Here is a 23,017-nt window from a genome sequence, read left to right on the forward strand (position 1 = left end):
AGTTCCACATGAAGAAAACAAGATTATAATTGAAAGACAAGATTATAAGAGTTGAATATTTGCAAGAGAAGTAATGATTCTACCTTAATACATGTATAAGCTGGATAGTAAGTTTCCTAAAAAGATCCAATGCAATAATTCTCAGTGTGCCTTGACACTCAGAAAGAAATTTTGATAATCAACAGCAAAGTTGGAACAAAATTGGATATTTTCTTTTTTGCCACAGCAATCATTTCCTTAAATGGCACAGGTTGCCAGAAAAAAAAGCAATGAGCCTAATGCAGCTGGCAAGATGATAGCACAGAACGTGTTCTATAGGTACTGCGTGAGATGCAGGCCACATACATTTTATTCCATAAATAAATTGTGTGTTTTGCAGATTAGTAAGGTATTTAACTCAAGACAATGAGAGTAGAGTCAGAGCAGCACAGAGTACTTTCTAGAAGGAGAGTATGGAAAGGCAACAGCTAGATAAACAAGGTAGTTTTCAGAGAACTCTCAATCATATACTCTAGTAGACATATAGAACAATTACTGTGAACTTCTTTAGTCCAGATACCTACATTGTAAGTGCTAATTTGTACTTTAATCAATGCATATCAAAGCACTGTACATAATAATATATACTACTAATATTTAAGATTGGGTTGTTAAATGCAAAAAATTTGAGACTGTACAGAGTAGAAATGCAGTTTGTTAGTTGGAATACCCAAAATCTTGAGAAATAAATGTTATTAGTCACCCATATACCCATTTCCCTGTAAGTAAAAACTATCATTCCATTAAGCTTATCCTAAGTAATTCTAAATAAACAATACATTTCTGGATAAAAATTTTATTTTTACATCCTGGCCCTCTTTGGTTAAGGTATCATTTTCCCACTTCCATTGCATCTTTCAATTATTTTTTTCTATTTTTTTCCTTATAAATGACAAATTAAAAGTTTAAACATAAGTTACCAAGCTCTTTCTAGTTTAAGGTCTTCGATTTATTGTCCCTGTCCTGTCATCCTATTACTCATTGATTTGGTTGAGTGGGCACCAGTAACATTTCCACTGTGAGACTTGTTACTGTTTTTGGCATATCGAATATGCCACGGGTAGCTTGCCAGGCTCTGCCGTGTGGGTGGGATACTCTCGAGAGCGTTCCAGGCTCTCTGAGAGGGACGGAGGAATCAAATCTGGGTCGGCCACTTGCAAGGCAAACGCCCTACCCACTGTGCTATCGCTCCAGCCCAATAGAAAGATAGTGAAGCTTCTGGAGAACCCACTCAGGATGGGAGATGCGAGCTGAAAGTAGACTATAGACTGAACACGATGGCCACTCAATACCTCTATTGCAAACCACAACACCCAAAAGGAGAGAGAGAATGAAAGGAAATGCCCTGCCACAGAGGTTGTAGGGGGGACATCGGGGATGGGGTGAGGTGGTGGGAGGGATACTGGGATCAGTGGTGGTGGAGAATGGGCACTGGTGGGTGCCCATTCTGGTGAATGGAGATAGGTACTTAATCATTGTGTGACTGAAATGCAAGCACAAAAGTTTATAACTCTGTAACTGTACCCCATGGTGATTGAATAATAAAAAAATTAAAAAATATTTTAAGTTAAATTATGTTTTAAAACAATCACCTTATGATAAAAAACATTCAATACAGTTATGTAAAATGGTGGGTTTCTCTAATTGTACATGAACATTTGCATGTAGTAAGTGTAATAAAAAATCCATAAAGTATCACCAAAAAAAAAAGAAAAAAAGAAAGAAAGATAGTAAAGCTTCCAGGAAGGGAAAGAGAATCTTATCTGGCTCTGAGATATTGTGGAATATTATTTTCCTTCTTTTTCACTACAATCAAATTTCTTCTTATGAAGTCTATTTACTTTTTCTCTATGCTTGATTTTTTTTAATCTACCTTTCCCTTTGTCTCTTTTTTTGAAATCCTATCTATGATGTTAACTTGCACTTCTGATTACTTGAAAGAAAAAGTATTTTAAAAGCTTTGTTTGGTGACTTAATAATGTGCAGTTCCATCTGTCTTTAATCATTTCTGTCATCAAAAAAATTTCTCAGGAATCTTCAGTAGTACAACAGAGATTTATACCTCCCTCAGGACACATTTGGAAATTATAGTGGATCAAAGAGCACACTGATAATGTATCTGGACAAAAGTCAAATTTTAAAGAAGGCAAATACAGAGTTTTAAATAACTGATCTTCATTGGCTTCAGCTAGCTGCTCACCCTCTTTTGAAGGTAATTTCCATATTTTATAAAAATTAATTCATAAAATATATGCTTTCATCCCTTTGCATTTGAGTGAATGTAACAAACAGAATACATTTTTATGTATCCATTCTATTTTATGCAGGAGAAAAAAATAAGCAAGGTCTTTGGGTGTCCTTGAATGCAAACCTCTAAGCAGAGCTCCAAAGACTGGCCCAATTGCTCTCATCAATATAGTCCTGAAAAATACTCCTTTAAAAAATTATTTGTAAGAGAAAATTCAACTCTTTTGTAAAGGGTGAGAGAATATTTAAGTTTTCCAAATAAATGAATCTATAGCTTCTTCTATGTAGAGAAACAAAAGTAAATTACCAAAGCATGGTCTGCTAAGAGTCAGATGGGATTAATGTTTAATTAGGGGTCATGAGGCCTGAGATTCAGCATTCATTTAACACTAATTGAATAAAAATAAATTTGGCTGATTCATTTCCCCTTCTAGTTTTCAGTTTTTTATTTATAAAATAAGAAGTTTTGAATACACAAGTAGATGCTTACAAGATACTGAGGGAGATTCTCACCTATAATATTATCTAAGAAAACTATGGATATACTTAGAAGAGATCTAAATGTCTGAAATCATATATATTCGTAACTAATGCAACCATGAATTTTATTTTAAAATCTAGACAAAATTTTCCCGTCATTTGATAGAACTGTTTTTGCTCAATAAATGAGAAAACATACAGGTTTAGAAAAGGCAAACGTTCTCCCCTAAAATAGTTTCTCTTCTATTTTCATTGCACATTGAACATAAATAAAATAACAGTAGTCAACCAACAGAGGGATTTGGGTTGTGGGCAGGGGTGAGTATGTAGAAAAAAGATTTATTATAATCTGACAGCAAAGCATAGCCCAAGATATATAAGAACTGAAAAAAGAAAAAGGATTAGAAGCTCAAGACTTTTCTGTAATGGGTTTGGAAGTCTTAAAGAGTGTGATTTAAATGCTCCCAGTAGGAAACTACCATGAGTTTTAAGCAAAAGGTGCCATGATTTACTTTTAAAACACTAATTCTAATTGCACTGTGAAACATGATTTAGGGATGAGGTATGTCTCTAAAGAAAAGAGCTCACTTAGAAAGTCCTTGCAGTGCATCAGATTCTGATTGCAGTGTGAAAAGATGCCAGCTAAAACAGTGTCTAGTAGGTAAATTGTTCCAAGGTGAATAAACAGAATTAAGGGTCATGTCACTATCTCAAGATCATGAGGTGTCTCATCACATGAACTCTCCAGAAGCACTGATGTCCAAAAAAAAAAAAAAGAAAAGTAAAGTAAATTTTAGATTCTTTAGATAATTTTCTTTACTTTGTAACTATCACTTTGTGAATCTTAAATTTGATCTCATCCAAGACACATCTACAGTGGAGGAGAATTTTATCTCTCAGAAATAAGATTAAAGACTAAACTCGTGAAGAGCAAGGAGATACTAGAGACATTAATATTATAAACAATTACACAATGAGAAGAAATATTCAATGATGCTGTGAACTAACAGAGGATGATGTATAAATATCAAGGTAGCTGATCAATATATGTGCTACCTTGGCATTAAGATATTTGCTGTAACTACAAGATAATTTGGCAGTACAGCTTTTGCCCCACACAATTGTAATTTAGATTTCATTGATTTTTGATGAGCATACATGTGCAAAGATACTGGAAACTTTAAGATGGTCATCTGTCTTTTTTTCTGAAAAAGATCTTCCTATGGCTAACAGTAACTTTTTTTTCTCAAATCAAGAACTTTTTATTTAAATTTTTTGGTGGGAGGAAACACATATACTGGTGTTCAAGAGGCCACTCCTGGATCTATGCTCAGGGAGTCACACCTACAGGTGTTTGGGGAAATATATGTAGCGGCCAGAATTTGAACTAGATTCTCATTTGGTTCAAATCCTCCAAGTTGGTCTACAAATATACCTTAAACCCTAGATAATACACCATTTTTTATTCATTAAAAATTGATGAGCCCAGTTGTGTACAATACAGAGCCTTAACCTCTGTACCATATTTCCAGTCCAATAGAGACATTTTTAAAAGAAACACAAAATTTATTGTTTGTTTATACACATTTCTTTTCATATTAATGTCCTAACTTTTATCTCTGCTTTAGTCTCAATATTAAGTTTACATACAAACTAGTACTAAATGATATCACCAGCTACCTTGAATTTCCTCTCTAAAGTTTCAAGTAGGGAAAAGGAAGTAGCAAATCCTTCAAAGTATTTAGTTATCATAAGAATAAAAAGTCATTTTCAAAGTGAACTTTAAATCCCCAAAATGTCTTAATAAAGAGTAAATTAAAATTTTATGACACATTTCTAAGCTAGGAGAATTCAAAGGTGTAGTATTAATGTTTTTTTCATAGAAAATTACAAAAAGGTTTTTGTGTTCTTAAAATGAAGAGCTTAAGCCAAACAGAATATAAAATAATTTTTAAAAAGCACTTCAGCATATCACTAAACTGAGCTTGGATGGACATTTTTAACACATGGGGAAGTCTTAGTTCCAAGACTTAAAGACTTTATTTGCATTATTCATGGTAACTCCAGGTCACTCTATAGAGAAAAATGAAACTTGTATAAATCTATACCAGGTTGTACTGAAGACACTTCCAGCCACTATTGAGAACAAAGAGGAGAGTGAGAGGTAACTAATGAAAGTAAAGATATAGAGCTACTAAGTCAAGCACTCGATTCTTGTTTCTGATTCCTGCTCATCCTCTCAATATGTATATGTACTCGAAAAGAAGGTAACACAAGATAGCAGGTTTGGACAGATACTCAAGAGTTCAAATGTCTTGCTTAGACTAAGCACAGATGAGCTGTATAAGTCTCTTAAATTCTCTAGCTGTCAGCTTTGTTACTGGTTAGAAGAGGAGTCAGCATTATGAAGAACATTTGTATTAACACCTCCAAAATACTTAGAATTTAGAATTGTGCTCAGAAAGTATTGGCTATCGTTCTTATAAAAACATGTCACAGGGGGCTCGAGCAATAGCACAGTGGGTAGGGCATTTGACTTGCACGCGGCCGACCTGGGTTTGATTCCCAGCATCCCATATGGTCCCCTGAGCACCGCCAAGAGTAATTCCTGAGTGCAAAGCCAGAAGTAACCCCTGTGCATCGCCGGGTGTGATCCAAAAAGCAAAAAAAAAACACATATTACAGATTGTACAGTTGATTGGTGGTGTTCAATTCGTAACAAAGATTATTGTGCATTTCAGAAAGAAATAAAATAACTGTGATGAGAGGGAAAGAACAAAGTGTGCAAGGTCCAGACACCGGAAGTAAATTCTAGTTCCTCTGCCAGGCAGCAGGGTGAAAAAGGACAGACTTCTAGATGTCTTTGAATGCCAAGTCCCTCATATCCAAAATAAAAGAGTTGGCATATATTATCTTTAAGGGCTTCTCATTAGCTCTGTATTTAATGATTCTTCTGTGGTAGTCTTTAGACATTACAAAATAGGCTAGTGAAGCTTGCCCTAAAGGCAAAAAATAAATTCCAAGGAATAGAAAGACAAGTGGACCCAAGTTCATTTTCATAGAAATAAGAAGCTTTTATCTTCTTGTTTCCTGGACTCAGGGTCTTTTTTTCCCCTTCTTTGAGTAATTCCACAGAGAATTCTTCCCAAATAGAAAAAGATCAAGAATTTCCTCCATTTTCACTCAGGAGTAAATCATTTCTCAGCAGCCCAAATAAATTATTTCTTAGAAAGTAAAATTTATTTTATCTTCAGATCTCTATATCATACTACACTGCTGACTGCATTGGTTTATTTTATAACAGGAAAAATGCAACTCATCTCTCCCATATGCCTGCAAAATATTTATACCACATTTATAAATGCCATAAAGAAGTGAATGCGTTAAAAATAGATATGTAAAACTACCTTTTTAAGTTTTTCTATAACTTATACTAGTGAATTATTGTTCCAATCCCTAATATTTTCATAAACTACAATATGACTCTCTAAAGGGAGTCTTTCACAAACGGATCATGATAATAGCTCATAGGGAAGTGTTTTGTATCAAAGGATATTTTGCTGTGGTGTTCTATGCAAAGGAAGTTGGTCATCACTCATGGGGAACATGATGAACGCAGAAAGGCCCAATGCACAGTGTGTATTCATTAGAAGGATTGAAAACCTTGTCATTATAACCTTTCCTTTGGGCTATGTAACTCTCCAAAAAAGACTCTTGTTTATAAGCAAATGTTACATAAGGAGTGTGACACCTGGGCCATTAGCACCTCTGAGTGAAAAAGTAGACCAGGCTGACAGTCTACAGAGGCAAATCTCAGAGTGGAGCTTAAAATATCTTTGTAGAATGGGAAAGTTACCTTAGATCAAAAGTGTAGATACTGCAAGCACTTACACGGGGAGGCATGGTGAATCCATGGGGCTCCCAAGGTCACAATATAGATGAAACCATAGAAAAATAGTACAGTCATTTATTCATTTAGTCATTCATTCAAGATATATTGACTGTGCATGTGCTCTGTACCTGCCCAGATATTAAGGATAGAATGGCGACCAGCTATAGTTTTCGTCTTCATAGAACATTTTGCTTTAAGGTGGAGTGGGAGACAGAGAATAGGTAAGATAGAGTGAGAGAGGATAGGCAAACATATATAATGTATAATATACATACAATAAGGAGAACCTGGCAAGCTACCAGGAGTTTCCTGCCTACATGGGAGAGTCTTGCAAACTCCCCATGGTGTATTCATATGCCAAAACCAGTAGCAAGCTGGGTCTCATTCTCCTGACCCTGAAAGAGCCTCCAATGCAGCATTGTTGGGAAGGCTGAGTAGAGAGAGGCTTCTAAAATGTCAGGGCTAGGATGAATGGAGACATTACTGAGACTGCTCGAGAAATTTGATGATCAACAGGACAACGACGACGACGACGATGATGATGATGATGATGATGATGATGATGAATATACATACAAAGCAACTCTGAGAAGGAATCATTTTGAAGATGATGATGATGATGATGATGATGATGATGATGATGATGATGAATATACATACAAAGCAACTCTGAGAAGGAATCATTTTGAATAACCAAAAAGAATTTTTAAAGAAGGCGGAATTTTAGCTGAGATGAAAAGCACATGCAACAGTTAGCTAAGTACAGATGGGGCTTTGCTTGGTGGTCACAAGGAAGATATCCAGGCAAGAAAATGGCATGCACAAAGGCCTACAAGGAAGTGTTACCATGTTGTTCTCCAGCTACACTGAAAATAGATAGTATAATACAGTGGGGGCAAGGGGATTGGTGCCTATGGTGAAAATGAAGATTCACTTATTCAAAAGTTCTCTTTGCCTGCAATGTGAAATATGACTTTAGATGTGTCTTGGGAATGAAACCAGACTCTAGGGAGGGGAAAGAAAATGTGTGTGCGTGTGTGTGTATGTGTGTGTTTGTGTGTCAATAGTGTTAACTATTGATTTATTTAATCTAAGATTAACCTGATTATATAAGCATCAAAAAGGGTTTTAAAAATTTTATGGGATATACATTACTCTGGGGCTGGAACGATAGCACAACGGGTAGGGTGTTTGCTTTGCACGTAGCCGACCTGGGTTCCATTCCTCCACCCCTCTCGGAGAGCTTGGAAAGCTACCAAGAGTATTTTTCCTGCACAGTGGAGCCCGGCAAGCTATCCGTGGTATATTCAATATGCCAAAAAGAGTGACAACAAGTCTCACGATGGAGACGTTACTGGTGCCCGCTCGAGCAAATCAATGAGCAACAGATGACAGTGACAGTAACAGAGACAGTGACAATTATACACTATTCTGAAAATAAATGTTCCCCACAACTGGACCTTTTTACAACAAATGTGGCAGGCAGGCAGGTAGTTGGGCAAGGGGCTGGGGGTTGGGGGCTGGCAAAGAGTTTTGGGGACACAATAAAACCTGTATTTGGGGAATTTGTAGATGTTACTCTGTCAAGAGAATTGTTGCCAGGACCCACTTTGTGGAGACAGAAAAGTAAAGCCTGAGAAGATGAACTAGTGACCAGAGATGGCTTGAGAGAAGCCTCCGCCCAGAGCCCCTGCAGAAGACAAACCTCAGCAGAGACCAAAAGCTGTGATAAGGATAAAAAGGAGTATCATCAACAGTACAAAGATCTTCTCTTATGAAAGGAAAAAAAAAACCCAGAGAACTCTCATATTCACAGAATGTTCCAGGATGAGGCAAGCTGAAGAATATCCATATACAAGCCATTCCTAAAGCTATTCAAGAGTCTTTGCACCTCTGGGAAGCCCATGTTCTCTCTTGAACATATTCTTCTCCCTCCCTTCCTCTCTCTTTCTCTCTCCTGAGCCTTCAAAATTTCCAAATAAATGCTGTTTTTATTTCACTGTTTAGTCTCCTCCTAGGCTGGAGTGATAGCACAGTGGTAGGGCATTTGCCTTGCACACGGCCGACCTGGGTTCGATTCCTCCGCCCCTCTCAGAGAGCCCAGCAAACTACCAGAGTATCCCACCCGCATGGCAGAGTCTGCCAAGCTACCTGTGCGTATTGAATATGCCAAAAACAGTAACAAGTCTCACAATGGAGACATTACTGGTGCCCGCTCGAGCAAATCTATGAGCGATGGGATGACAGTGACAGTAACAGTCTCCTGAAATTCCTTTCTGTGAGGGAAAGCTGATTCATCCAAAAAGCCTGGGTGAGGTCTAGAACTTTTCTTTTCTGCAAACAGCAATTCCTCACTCCAGGGTGACTCCAAGGCTCCCAGAGAAATCAGGTGTTGAGGATCATCTCCCATGAGGCAAAATAAGTGGATTCAGACGCAGTGTGGCAACCGCCGCAGAGGGCTGGCAGGATGTGAAGTCTACACTACGCAGGAGCTCACAGCAAACTTGTGACAAACTTGTAATCGTCCTAGATCTCCCAGGCATTTCGGGGTGACAGAGGTACATAGGGAGAAAGTAGTAGATTTTTTTCTTGAAACTCCCATTTCCCTCTCCTTTCCATTTCCCATTAAGTCACCCAGGAACCTTTTACCAGCAAAACAAAGAACCACTTCTGAAGTTCTGTTGGATTCGTGAAGAAAAGCTTTCATTCTCCACATTGAAAAGACTCAAGGGATCTGAAAGTGATTTACTCGTATTAATGATCCCTATAAATCTAAGAAATTAAAATATTACCTGTGATGAGTGAATAGGAAGGTAAATTGATAGTCTATGTATCAAAAAGACAATAGACAAATAGAAGATAAAGTCTTTTTCTTGGAAGAATTTGCTTTGTTGCTATAGAAACAAAATACATCAATAAGAGGGCATGAAAATAAAATAAAGAGCATCGGAACACTGAAGACATTGCTGAGGAGTCAAGATAACTGCTGAGAGCTGCAAAATTAAATACATAGTCTGATCTCAACCATGTAAAAATAAATCTGCACTTATAAATATTCAAAGGCAGTTCATCAAAATGATAACATTGGTTTTTATTTGGTGTGACAGGTCCTTTTTGCTTTCTTGGTTAGTTAGGTTATTTCTATTATCTTTGTAAAAACCTACTGACTCAACAACAAATGCAATATAAATAAGTGTACTAAGGGAACTGAGTTAAGGTAGACAAGAATGGGGGCTCCAATTAGATATGACTGCTATTCAAATTCTATTTAGAGTAGCAGTAAGAAAAGAGGGAGGCCCAAGAATCAGGCGACCCTTAACTTCAGGTTCTAAGAAATCTGCTTTACGGTTTCCTAAGTCTGTTTGAATCCTTTATTTCATGAAGGACCGAGGGCATGTACCTTGTGACATAATGAAGAATAGATTTTTTTTTAATCAAGTTGCAGATAAGTTACAGCAGCTTCTGCTTGCTAAGGGTAGGATAAGGGTTAACACACACTTAACTCTAGAGATGATAGTATTTTGCACTGAAATAAATGGTATTTACTTTTCAAAGGAAAGAGCAAGAGGAACTTTGGTGTCTTAGTGATTTTTCCCCACCTTGTTTTGAATTTTGTTGGGGACACTGTACAGCAGACAGGAATATTTTCCCCTTTTTGGCTGCCTTCTGGAAATAATTTCAGAGGCAGTTTTGACATGCAGATCTTAGAGGTGCTAGCCAGACCTGACTTGACATTGTAGATTCCAGTCTCTGGCCTAGCCTAGTCTTTGGGATGTAAATTTCAGGTGCTGCCTAGCTTGTAATTGACATGTAGATTTCCTGTGGCAGCCAAGCCTGGTCTTTGGGATGTAAATCTGAGTGCTTTCAGCCCAAGGAAGGTTTCTGTTTTGGTTTTGTATTTTCTTTCTGGAGGCCTAGATTACTGGCCTATACATACAATAGAATAATGCCTCAATGTTCTCCCTGTAACATCTTCTGGTGCCATTTGATTACGTCAATGTATTGTGCCCTTTGGAGGTACCATGATCAATAAAAGGAGGTCCACGAGGCCCTATGCCTTTGTTAAGAGCCAGAGCGAGCCTTAGTCCTCCAATCAATGCATTTCTTCCGCGTTCCTATCTCAGCGCCTCCTATTGCACGAACGTTCATGCAACAGAATTTAGTTCTTAACTGGATATTATGAGGTTCTTTATAATGTTTACACCTCTAGATTGTTCCTTTCCATTTAAATATAAATTTGAAAACAGAACCCAAATTATTTGATCAATCACATTTAAAAAATTATTTTTGGTTTTTGAACTATACCAGGCTATGCTCAGGGCTTACTCCTGACTCTGTGCTCACAGGTTACATCAGGCTATGCTAAGGGGACCATATCTGGGGAAGGAATCAAACCCAGGTCACCTCCATGCAAGGCAAGTGCCTTAGCCCAGATACTATTACTCTACTCATTTAGTTATACTTCAAAAACCATGCCAAGGGAAAGTTGGCTTCTATCTTTCTCGAATGTTCCAGACAATTGTAGTCGCAAGAATTTCGGATTTAAAGGTTGATTGTAACTTCTAGGAAATACACCATTTGTTTGTGCACTTTGAGTCAGCGTGGTCATTTTATGCTTCTATCTAATTCCTCATTTCTCTTTCCCTTCAAAATTGTATCAAGTTTGGGGCTCGGGAGACTGCTCATTGAGCTGGAGTGTATGCTTTGCATGTGTTCTATCCCAAGCACTGCTTGATCCTCAAGAGCACCGCTAGATATGATTCCAAAACACAACAAACAAAAAGTATCCAATTTTCTATTAAAGGAACCTATTCTGGTAACAATCCAGACTGCCCCTTACTGTTTCCATCAATGCACCTGTTTGATCTTGTTCACTAGACTTCTAAGATCATTTGAGACAGAAAATGAAGGTAGCTCTTTCCTAGAGCAAAAACAAACCAATCTGGGGCACATCTCAAAAAAAAAATGCTAGAGGGCTGAACATGCTCTGAATGGATTGGAAATTGAAAACAGCATATTTCCTCTTTATTTCCTCTTCTGGGAGTGCTGCCAGTCTTAATTCTTTTATAAAACCTAAGTGTCACCCTTCAACTATGTTTCAGATGATTTAGATCTTAAAATTTCATTTTCTTATATGAATGTCCTCCTTACCTCCTCATTGTTCCATCTCCTTCCTCTTCTACCCCTCCTGCCCGTCTTTTTCTTCTTTACTCTCCCTCATTGGACTGGAGCAATAGCACAGTGGGTAGGACGTTTGCCTTGCACGTGGCCAACCTAGGTTAGATTCCTCTGTCCCTCTCGGAGAGCCCGGCAAGCTACCAAGAATATCCCGCCTGCACGGCAGAGCTTGGCAAGCTACCTGTGGTGTATTCAATATGCCAAAAACAGTAACATCAAGTCTCACAATGGAGATGTCACTGGTGCCCACTTGAGCAAATCCATGAACAACGGGACAATGCAGCGCTACTCTTTCCTCATACAATTCCCCCATTTTTTCCTCCCCCTATCTCTGTCACTTATTTGAAAGACAACCACCTCAAAGCCACAGTGACGGAAAATTATTGAACTCTGTCAGTAAAATGCTAGATAAAGAATACAGCACTTACTTAAGTCTGTTTTATCTCCACTCAATTACCTTTTCTCTTTAAGCCCCCAAAAGACAGACATGCTTTGAAAACATTGTGTGTGATATACATTCTAATGAGACTAATGCAATTGTTCTTTACTACTACACAGATATTCAGCCTTAAAGATATTTCAAAAATGGAATGCCTTTTGATAAGGCAAAGAAAGTCAGTACTCTCCTATCTCACAGTTCATGTGGGAGTTAAATATTACTTCTCTCTCAGTATAAGAGATGAGGGTGTAATGGCTAACTAGTGCAGTGCTTTCCTGTATTCCAGGTTAGAGTGACATATTTTGGTCAAGTTCACCGTTTAATATTTGTATTGAATTCTATATTCTTGAATGCCAAATTATTGCACCTAGTGAGCCTTGGAAGAAAAAAAAATCAATTCAAAAATTACCCACATAAAATTTCAAAAGCAAAGATATGTTGTTTGTTTGATATTTAACTTACTGTAATCACTGTCATTGTCATCCCGTTGCTCATCGATTTGTTCGAGCGGGCACCAGTAACATCTCTCATCGAGAGACTTATTGTTACTGTTTTTGGCATATCCAATATGCACGGGTAGCTTGCCAGGCTCTGCTGCACAGGCTCGAAACTCTTGGTAGCTTGCTGGGCTCTCTGAGAGGGGCGGAGGAATCGAACTCTGGTCAGCCACATGAAAGTCGAATGCCCAACCGCTGTGCTATCACTCCAGCCCAACTTACTGTAATAAATTACTCAAAAACACTTAAAGATCTAGAAAATAGGTTTTTATTTATGTTTCTGAAAAAAATTCTTTCTCATTGTCTCTGTTTTAAGGTTCAAATTATTTTGCGCTGCATTTATAAACATGTATTTCACATAGAAAAGAGTTGACCAACTAGAGTAGAATAAACAAGGAAAAACTTGGGAGAGCATTTTTATGCACAATAATTGTGGCCTTAGATCTATTATGGCAGGTAAAAGTTGATACAATACTGTCATTTAAATGTGATCAATTTGTGGGCTTATTGCATGTATGCATTTTTAGTTTTGAGCTTATGTGAGATTTCTAATTTTGAAAATTCACAAATTAAAATGTTTTATTTAATCGCATGTGCCATTTTGGTTTGGAATATATTATAACTTTAATAAATTAGAAGGTTCTAAATTACAGTGAATAAATCCATTGGTTGTCTTTGATGATAGATAATCCCAAGAGGTTTTGACAATTGATTTACCTAGATACTTTATGTAGTGTGGGAAAATATTAAAGCAGGCAGTTTCATTATAATGTATGTAATAATCAGAGTGAATTTACCATTCAAAATTATAACAATTTTAGGAGTCAGAAAAATTACACAAATTACACAGGTGCTTTACTTGCATACTATTGACCCAGCCCCCAACTCCTTATGACACCTTAAGCATTGCTGGATATGGTTTACAAGGTCCCTCAGCCTTATTACATGGTCCTGGAGGCTCCCTAAAGAATTTCTGGGAGGGCCTGGGGACTTCTGAGCACTTCTTGGGAAATTTCCTTCATTACATAAGCATAATTGCTGCCTCTTCCAGCCATACATAACTATCTCCCTTAGCAGTGTCAGTTCTGTTATTACTTTGTCTTATGTAGCTTAGAGAACAGGCTTCTACTCATAACTACATTTCTCTCTTAGATTGGCTTCAAATCACTTCTGAATCTTTCAAAATTGTACCAAGTTTCAGCCATTAGATTTCTCATAATTTGATAATCAATATAACTTGCTTCAATAAATCATTTTCTGCTCAGAGGACCAAATGTAGGCATAAAGAATTTTTCCTGAAACCTATTCTAGCATTAAAAAATAGACTGGGCTCTCCATGTTCTTCAGAAGAGAGACTCATAGTCCATGTTAGAAGCCACATGATCCAATCAATTTTCAAGAAGATGGCAAAGATACTCTGGCATCACAGACTACATGTCTGGGTATAGTCTTTTGTGTTTGGTTGTTTGATTTTAGGTCACACTCAACTCAGTGCTCAGTGCTTGTTCTTGACAGCACTCAGGTATCACTCCAGGTAGGGTTCAGTGGTCCACATGGGATGCCAGTCAGAACAGCCTCATGCAAGGCAAGAACTTTACCTTTGGTACCATTTCCCCATGCCCAGCCATTTTTTTTTTTGGAAGAGGAGAGGGTGGCATTTGGGTACACTCAATGGTGTTCAGCAATATCTCCTAAGTCTGTGGTCAAGGGTTTCTCTGTGCAGTGCTCACGGGACTATATGGTGATGACTTGAACTGGGGTCAGCTGCATGCGATGCAAATACCTTAACCCCAGTACTATATTTCTGGCCTTCAGTTTGGTTTTAAAAGTTTGGAGAACTTGGTCTTGAGTTATAACACTCTGAGTCTGGAAAGTTACTTAGAGATGCTGTCCCTTTTGTCAAGTATACAATGAAACTGTCTAGCTCATAAGTTTTATTATGAGATATAAGTTTGAGAGTTGGCATTCTGTGTGCTTTTGTAAGAGATTAATCAACAGTTATCATCCAATTATGATATGAAGCTTGAGTTACTTAGTGATCTGAAAGTGAAATAAAAACAGACCATGACCCTTGGCACAAAAATCATTCCATCAACCATCAACTTACACTACAAAGACAGAAAGTTTCCAGAGCTCCCAAAGTAAGGTAGTCTAAAGGAAGAACAAAATATTCGAACTGTCTGTTCCAGTCCTGGACACTTTATATGAACTAGAGTTTATTCCCAGCTCAGTGTGTGTTTAGGAGACAGATTATGCCTACTCCCTTTTGGGAGAATATAAAGCACTGGTTCACATTCCTCTCCAATATACTTCAATTACTCTACTAAACACTTTAATTTATATACTTCAGTATATACCTGGAGATAAATTTTGCCGAATCTGGTAAATAATTCAATATCAAAGCAAATTTACTGGGTCAACTCAGCTCATGGCATTCTCCTGACCTTTCTAGTAAGCACTGCAGAATCACAAGGCTCTAGAATTGAGTCAGGTCTGCAGGTCAGCACTGTCATCAGCCTTTATCTTAGGCACCAAATAGGTGGGACATCAAATGAGACACATTCCATGTTGAGAAGAGTTTCTGCTGCTTTGTGGGACTCTCTGCAGCTAAGACTATACTGTACATAGTCAATATTCCTTGTAAAAAACACCACCACACCGAGGGCTCTCTCTATCTCTGAAAGTTCCTAGAACAAAAAGGTTACAGTAATTTCCCTACTTTATCGACTATCTTTAACTTCATAATCCAAAATGCCAGCACACAAAATTCAGAAGAGGCGATTCTATAAACACATGGTTTCGGTGGGTGCTACCCCATGGCCTGAATATACTACTGGATTATTCAGAGGCATGTAAATCCCTCAAAAATTTCTCAGAAACTTGCAGTAAGCTTGATTGTAACATGAAATTGTGCCATGGAATATTTCGTGCATGCTCTAGATATTAGATGTTTTCTCTGATACATGGTAACATGTCACAAGCATCACTGGTATTTGTTTGAGAGCAAAAAACACTATGTCTAACACAATGTTAATATAAATCCAGTGTGTTTTATCTTTCCTCTTGAAAGTCCATGCCTACATTCAAATGATACAATCAGATTGAAGTAAGAGCGGGAAAAACTCACAGAACAAGAAATGGAAATACAAAAAAGGAATGCACAGTCACTGCTTCCAACTTAACATATTCAACAAAGAGCTAGATGCTTGCAGCACCTGCTGCAAACAAAGCTTTTTTACAGGCATAAAAATATAAAAGGCTGGTCCATTGTCCTTAAGAACAGTCACTGTCACTCTCCCTGATTGCAACACAGATTAATGCCCTATAATTTTGCAAGTGCTCAGAGAACCGGAGGTGACTCTGTCAGCCTTTCCTTATAAATAAGGTAAGAGGCTCCCTTCCTTACAAAGCCAATGTAAAGAAAACAATCTAACATTGTTCATTTGCATAGAGTTGCTTTATGGAAGAAAGATGAACTTGGTAAGTGGGTGTCTGCTTTGACTGAAAGATCAGGGTTATTTGAAGCCTCTGCAATCAGTTACATAAGCAGGTATTTAGGGGAGGCTTTTCAAATGCATATTGCTATATCAATGCACTGTTTAAAAACACCAATAATAACACACACACACACACACACACACACACACCCCAAAAACAACACCCCCATGTAACTGAGGCTGACAACTGCCAGGACCACTTTGGAGCTTTTTATTCAAGGAAAATGCAGAGTGAGTTCTAGAGTAGAGGTCCTCAAACTTATCTGGCTTAGTATCCCAGTCCCATCCCTTTTTTTAGAAAAAAACAAAACAAGATATTCGTCTTCTCCCTATTCTGCACCCAAGGTTATTTATTACTGACTGCACTCCTGAACTGGTGGTGGAAGAGGATGTGGTATCATATGCTACGCTGGTGTTCTAAAGGAACAGAAGGAAAATGAACACTGAGCTACCCAACTGGAATAACAAAGAACTTCCTATACAGGAGGACAGAGAGACCCCTTACTCCCTCCAATGGTAGTATGTACAATAATTTTTGCTATTGTAAACCTAGAATAAGAAAGAAAGGTAAACCCGCGGGGGTTATCAGAAAGCTCTTATGCAATGTACCAACGATGTCTGAAATAATTTCCTAGATGAGACCTGACACGATATATATGCTGGAAGTTCCTTCTGAGGGTACCAGGAAAAATGAATTGCAAGAGTGTGCATGTTCAGATTTTATGACAATATTGGAAAGGTGAAAGATGTTGGTTCCAACACATGAAAAAAATAAATCCCTCCATGAAGCAAGTGAAAAGAGGGAAAAATCAAATACGGGAGTATTTGAAAAGTACAATGGCCAGAGAGATAATATAGTGGGTAGGGCACTTGACTGGCATGTGGCCAGCCTAGGTTCCTCTGTCCCTAGCACCCCAACATGGCATGTGGTTCCAAGCATCCCTCAAGGAGTGATCCCTGAGATCACAGAACCAGGACTAAGCCCTGAGAACCATGGGGTATGCCTCCCCCAAACAGGAAAAATACAATAACAGAGTATAGTGAGAGAAATGAAAAGACAGGAGTAGACGGTTAACCTTATAGTTGTGTTTTAAGATCCTGGTGGGCAACAGAAACATTCTTCCAGCTGAAAACCACTTTTTTTGTGGGATTAGGGGAACTGAAGTGGAATTGAGCTCCATAGATTGATTTTAGGTACTTAAAAAACATTAAGGTAGAGATGTAAATGAGAAAAGTTATGAGTCCTAATCTGAAGGCGGGGACTGGAGATGAACAACTCAGAGATATTTCACAGATAACAGAATATGGCAAAAGACCATAATGAAATTGTCCCAAAGATAAAGACCTGGGTTCAGAAATTAAACAAACAAAAACCAGCAAACTTCTGGGACGGGACCTTTGAGAAAGACAATTTCCCTTATACTGTCCTTCACACAAAAGCCTGGTACAAGGAAGATAATGCACAGGCTGAACCTTAATCAGAATCTTTATTTAGTTTCACAGATGCCCCAGAGCAGAGCTTCTGTGTATCCCAGGATATTCCAATGGAGCAACACATGAAAATTGGAGGAGGCCTGATATGAGACTAGAAGGACCACAGGTAGGAGTAGGGGAAACAAAATCAAAAGAGATACATGATCAGAAAAATAGTTGAGAAATACCACCACTGAAGAGCATGAAGAGAAATCATTGACTATCCTGACATTCAATGGTTTGCAACTAACTCCTAAAAATTAGAGCCTCTGGGCCAGAGCTATAGTATAGCAATCCCCAGCATCTCATATGATCCACTGAGCAACGCCAGGAGTGATTCCTGGTTGTAGAGATGGAACAACCCCTGAGAATTTCCAGGCATGGCCCCCAAACTAAATTCAATAAAAATTAGATTTCCCTATTCATCTCCTCTCTCTACTGCTTATTGTGACCGAGCAGGCAAGATGATTCTCCAGAACATTGCCCACCACTTTCCTTCCTTCCTGCTAATTGTTGACAATGCCCTCTCTCCATCTGTCACCTTGTTCTTCTATTGGTTTTCCCCCTCTGAATAACTGTGGAATCAGGAATCAGACCTCAAGTTTACAATGTCTCTTAGAGAGAGAGAGAGAGGGAGGGTGGGAGAGAGAGAGAGAGAGAAAGAGAGAGAGAGAGAGAGAGAATAATGTGAGAGGAGTAAAGCTATGGTGTGGCAGCAAATTCATAGGAAAAAAGGAAAATGAAGTTGGGAAGATTAATAAGGAGACAATATAAAGGCTAGGGAGATAGTTCAGGATTAGGGGCACGTGCTTTGCATTCGGGAGGTGCTAGCACAATGTGCCCCAACATCATCACCGGCATTCCTTGCTGGCCCCCAGCATCATTGGCCCTCGGAATCCCATACTGGTAGGCTAGAGCATTGAGACATCCGACCTGGTGGGTCAAGTATGAATAAGAGTGACCTCAAGAACACCTGGGCACTTGCTTGGAGCCTTGCCACTCAAAGACAAAATAAGACAGAAAAGTAACAACACATTTTGCAGTCTATATTAATGAAATATTTACACTATCCCTGATGGGAACCTTAATTAAAGGAAGTATTATAAGGCATGACAACTTACTGGCTGGCATTTCTTTAATAATCTCAGAAAGAATTTTTGTAGGACATGGGCTTACAATACACTCAAATGTTCCAATTTGTGGAAATGAAATGGGTCAGATTAAAAGAATAATCTTCAGTTGAAATAATGTTTCAATTCCTTAATAGGAAATCCCCACTAGTCAAGTGAAGTTGCATCCTGTTCAACCTTTTGAAATGAAGGATTTGCTTTTTAATGAGAAATTTACATTTCATTATAATGATGCACCCTCTGTCCTTGACTTGGCTATTCCTCACAGAGCTAGGGACTTCTCTAGGCCATGTGTCTAGCATACATTATCAAAGATTCCAGAAAAGTGAACACAATCTTTAAAGACGTGTAGACTAAAAGAAGACAGATGCAGGAACATCACACTTCTCTAGTAATAATAACTAAAGAAAAATCTGAGAAGTGACCACAGGAGTTTTCTCTTTTACAATAGAAGTAATCAGGAAAAGAGTGGTATTTGATGAGGCCACTGCTAAGAGATATTCATAAAAGGGAGCTTGATCATTCAAGACCACATGAGTCAGTAGCATATTTTAACCATGAAAATGTGTGTATGTGTGTGTGTCTGTGTGTGCATGTGTTGTGAAAGAGAGAGAGAGAAAGAGATAGATACATAGACAGGCAGGTGACAGAGACAGAGAGACAGAAACTGACAGACTGACAGAGATAAAGACAGCATGGGTGGGGAAGGCATAAAATTCTAACAAACTGGAATAACAGAAAATTTAGTGGTAGAAATTAAATTCATAATAAAGAAATAACAAAATGAGCTATTTGTGAAGTGGTAGCATGCTATATTAAGAGTAATTTTATTCTGTCTATTAAAAATAACTTTAAGGGACTAGAGTGATAGTACAGCAGGTAGGGCATTAGCTTTGCACATGGCAGACCCAGGTTCGATCCCAGACATCCCATATGGTTCCCCCAGCACTGCCAGAAGTAATTTCTGAGTGCAGAGCTAGAAGTAACCCCTGAGCATTGCTGGGTGTGACCCCAAAACAAAACAAAACAAAAAACTTAACTAAAAATAACTTTTACAAAAATATTTCCTGATTAATCAAATAATAAAGTAAATAGGCTTTTAAGTTGGAGTACTATGGCCATAAAAATCACAAAATTTCTATGGACTATCTGATAGAAGTCAACAAATTTGCAAAAGAGAATTTCTTATCTGTGGCAAACAAAAATTTAGAACTGATAAATAAAAACTTTTAAAAGACAAGCTATAAGAAAATTTTTCCCTCCGAAATCTTGTGATATGTTCTGAATTGCTCTCATGACATTTACACTTATTTCATGATATTTTTATTAAGTTTGTTTCTCTCCACTGGGCAGAATAAATGGTTGTTCTGCTTTGTAATTTCCTACCATAAAGAATTTTCCAAAATACCATTTATTAATCGATAAAAGCTAGTTGCCTTGTCAGCTAAAAACATTTCTTTTGCCATTGTGTGGTGACTTGCAATACCAGATTCCAATTCTAGGACAGGCAAGACATCAAGATGTAGGCAGATGAATGAATCCAGGTAATTCATGGTGTGCTCTTTATATCAAAATGATAGCCAGACTGGCCCCAAGTGTATTCACCAGGTACCAGTTTTCTCAATTTTCTATTGATTTTCATAACTTTGCCTTCATCTACTATTTGGGTCTGAAATTGTTACTCTGATTTGTTATTATCATGTATCAAACAACAGAAAGAATGGAGGTAACACCCACCCCCATCCAAATCAACCTTCAACATATTGAGTCCAGGGGAATTCTTACTTTAAATGCTGTTTGTTTCTTACAGAAGGCTAACCCAGAACAGCAATCTCTTTGTGAAACTGAAAAGCATGGAACAAAGACAGACCCTTAAATAAACAGGTCTTGAAGTGTCAAATGGTAGTCAGTCCTTGAAGAACTGAGGGTTTGTGGATACTAACATTTTATGGCAAGTCCTGAGTTACTGGATATTGAGAAAACGAGGTAGTCTGAACACACAACACAGTTTTGACTAAAATTAATTAAGGTATACTTGGGTGATATACAGACATACTAGCCATTTTAATTTTATTTGAAAAATTTAATTACATATTCCAGAGGTGCAAAATGTAAAGTAACAGGTCACGGTAGTAAGTTGAGACCTCAGTAAGGGCACATTTAGATGAGAGAGGTCATTGCTAGGTGACTAGGTATAGTTGTCAAAAAAGAGCCTGGCAGATGGAACTTCAGGGTATGGTCTCACCAATTAAGTCTTACATGCTAAATAACAATTGACTATGCCATAGTCCTTTCATTTGTTTAAAAAAAAATATGACCCAGTTCTCGTTTGAATATCTAATAGAATAGCATCAAGGTGTAAAATATCAACATATGTATATTGTATAGTCTATTTAAAATCCAAATCAATGAACTACTAATATTTGTATTTTTAAAATATAAATACATGCAAAGTATAATTGGGCAAGACTGGAGATAAGGTATCCCCAGACTTACTGCTTCCTTTTCCTTTGCTACTTCTGGGACTTTGTGTCTTAGCCCCATGACTTTTCTGAATTTGTCAGCAGTCCTTCACTCAAGGCTTCACTGTTACAGGCACCACCATCTTTATCAAATAATCATCCTTTATGGTCAAGAAAAAGTGTGCCTTTAATACCTAATCTTCTTGCTCCCCAAACAATACTATGGCAGAAAGTGTCTTGAAGAAGTGAATAATAATGAAATAGTAGTTGCAGGTATTTGGGGAGTAAGCACTTCCTTTGGAGAACATTCTGCATTTACCCCATTCTCCAAAAATGGGAACATATTTCTAAGAGCTGAACTTCATGATACTCTATTATTCGTATATATTGAAATGTGTGTTAAATGTAAAACTGTGAATAAATTTCCTTTATCTTATTTATATTTGTTTTGTTTGAGGGGCCACATCCAACAATGTTCAGGGTTCATTTCTGTCTCTGTACTTGGAAATCATGCCTGACAGTTCTCAGGAGACCATGGGGTACTGGAGTTCAAATTTGGGTCAGAAGCAAACAGGTCAAGTACCCTGCATGTTATACCATCACTCTGGTTAATTTTTCCTTAATAGGAATCTTTTCGTTTTGCAGAAACATGTACTAAAAAAGCATGGTTCATTCAACTATTTCATTAAAACACATGGGAGATGGCAACACATAAATCTGTACTAACAACTCAAACTATCACCTCTGAAAACAGTACAATGAGGATTTGAATAAGTCAATTAGGAATATCAATTCTTCAGGATATCCTAATACTTTCTTACAATGTACTGATAATCCGGCCTTCTAAATGTATTACCTGGACTAGCAGCATCAGCATCACCTAAGAGCTTGGTACAAATGCAAATTCCCTGAATCTGAGTCTCTGAAAAATCAGGACCCAGTCATCACTGTATCACTGTATCACTGTCATCCTATTGTTCATCAATTTGCTCAAGCAGGCACCAGTAACATTTCCATTTTGAGACTTGTTGTTACTGTTTTTGGCATATCCAATATGCCACAGGTAGCTTGCCAGACTCTGGCGTGCAGGCGGGATCCTCTCGGTAGTTTGCAAGGCAAACGGCCTACCCGCTGTGCCCAGTCATGTGTGCTTTTAGTAAGCCCTTAGGTGAGTTCAAGCACTAGGTGAAAATTTAGTCCAACCACCATGGCCCTTGAAGAATTTTCTCTTTACTTGCAATGTCAAGTTATGGGTAATGAATTGAAATTCATACTAGAAATATGTAAGATGGTCTATTTCTTTCTATTCTTGAGAAATTAAGTACTCATTTAATGGCAAGGAGACATTTTTTGGAGGGGGAGGGAGAGGGTTAAAGTCACACTCAGTGATGCTCAAGGGTCATTGCTGGCTCTGTGCGCAGGGATCATTCCTTATGAGCTTGGGCACCATATTGGATGCCCGGAATCAAACCCAAGACAATCCCGCATAAGCCCTACCCACTGTACTGATGCTCCGACCTTCAAGAGATTTTTTTTAAGAAACAAAAGAAATTCAAGAAACAAAAGAAATTCAAACTAAGGAATATGTAATGCCAAAAAGACAGAATGGAGCTCTTGGGTAGCCAAAACATGTAGTGAAAGCTCTATTTGAGGAAGTAGAAAAGTGCTTGTCAAAACAATGAT

General features: G+C 37.9%; 1 protein-coding gene across 3 annotated transcripts in view; it reads right to left on the reverse strand.

Moving 5' to 3' along the window:
* Positions 1 to 23,017, reverse strand: part of PTCHD4 (patched domain containing 4) — a 206,938-nt gene that overhangs the window by 143,068 nt on the left and 40,853 nt on the right. The gene's annotated exons all lie outside the window — the stretch shown is intronic.

Source organism: Sorex araneus, chromosome 4 (genome assembly GCF_027595985.1).
Source record: "Sorex araneus isolate mSorAra2 chromosome 4, mSorAra2.pri, whole genome shotgun sequence".
Classification (NCBI taxonomy): Eukaryota; Metazoa; Chordata; class Mammalia; order Eulipotyphla; family Soricidae; genus Sorex; species Sorex araneus.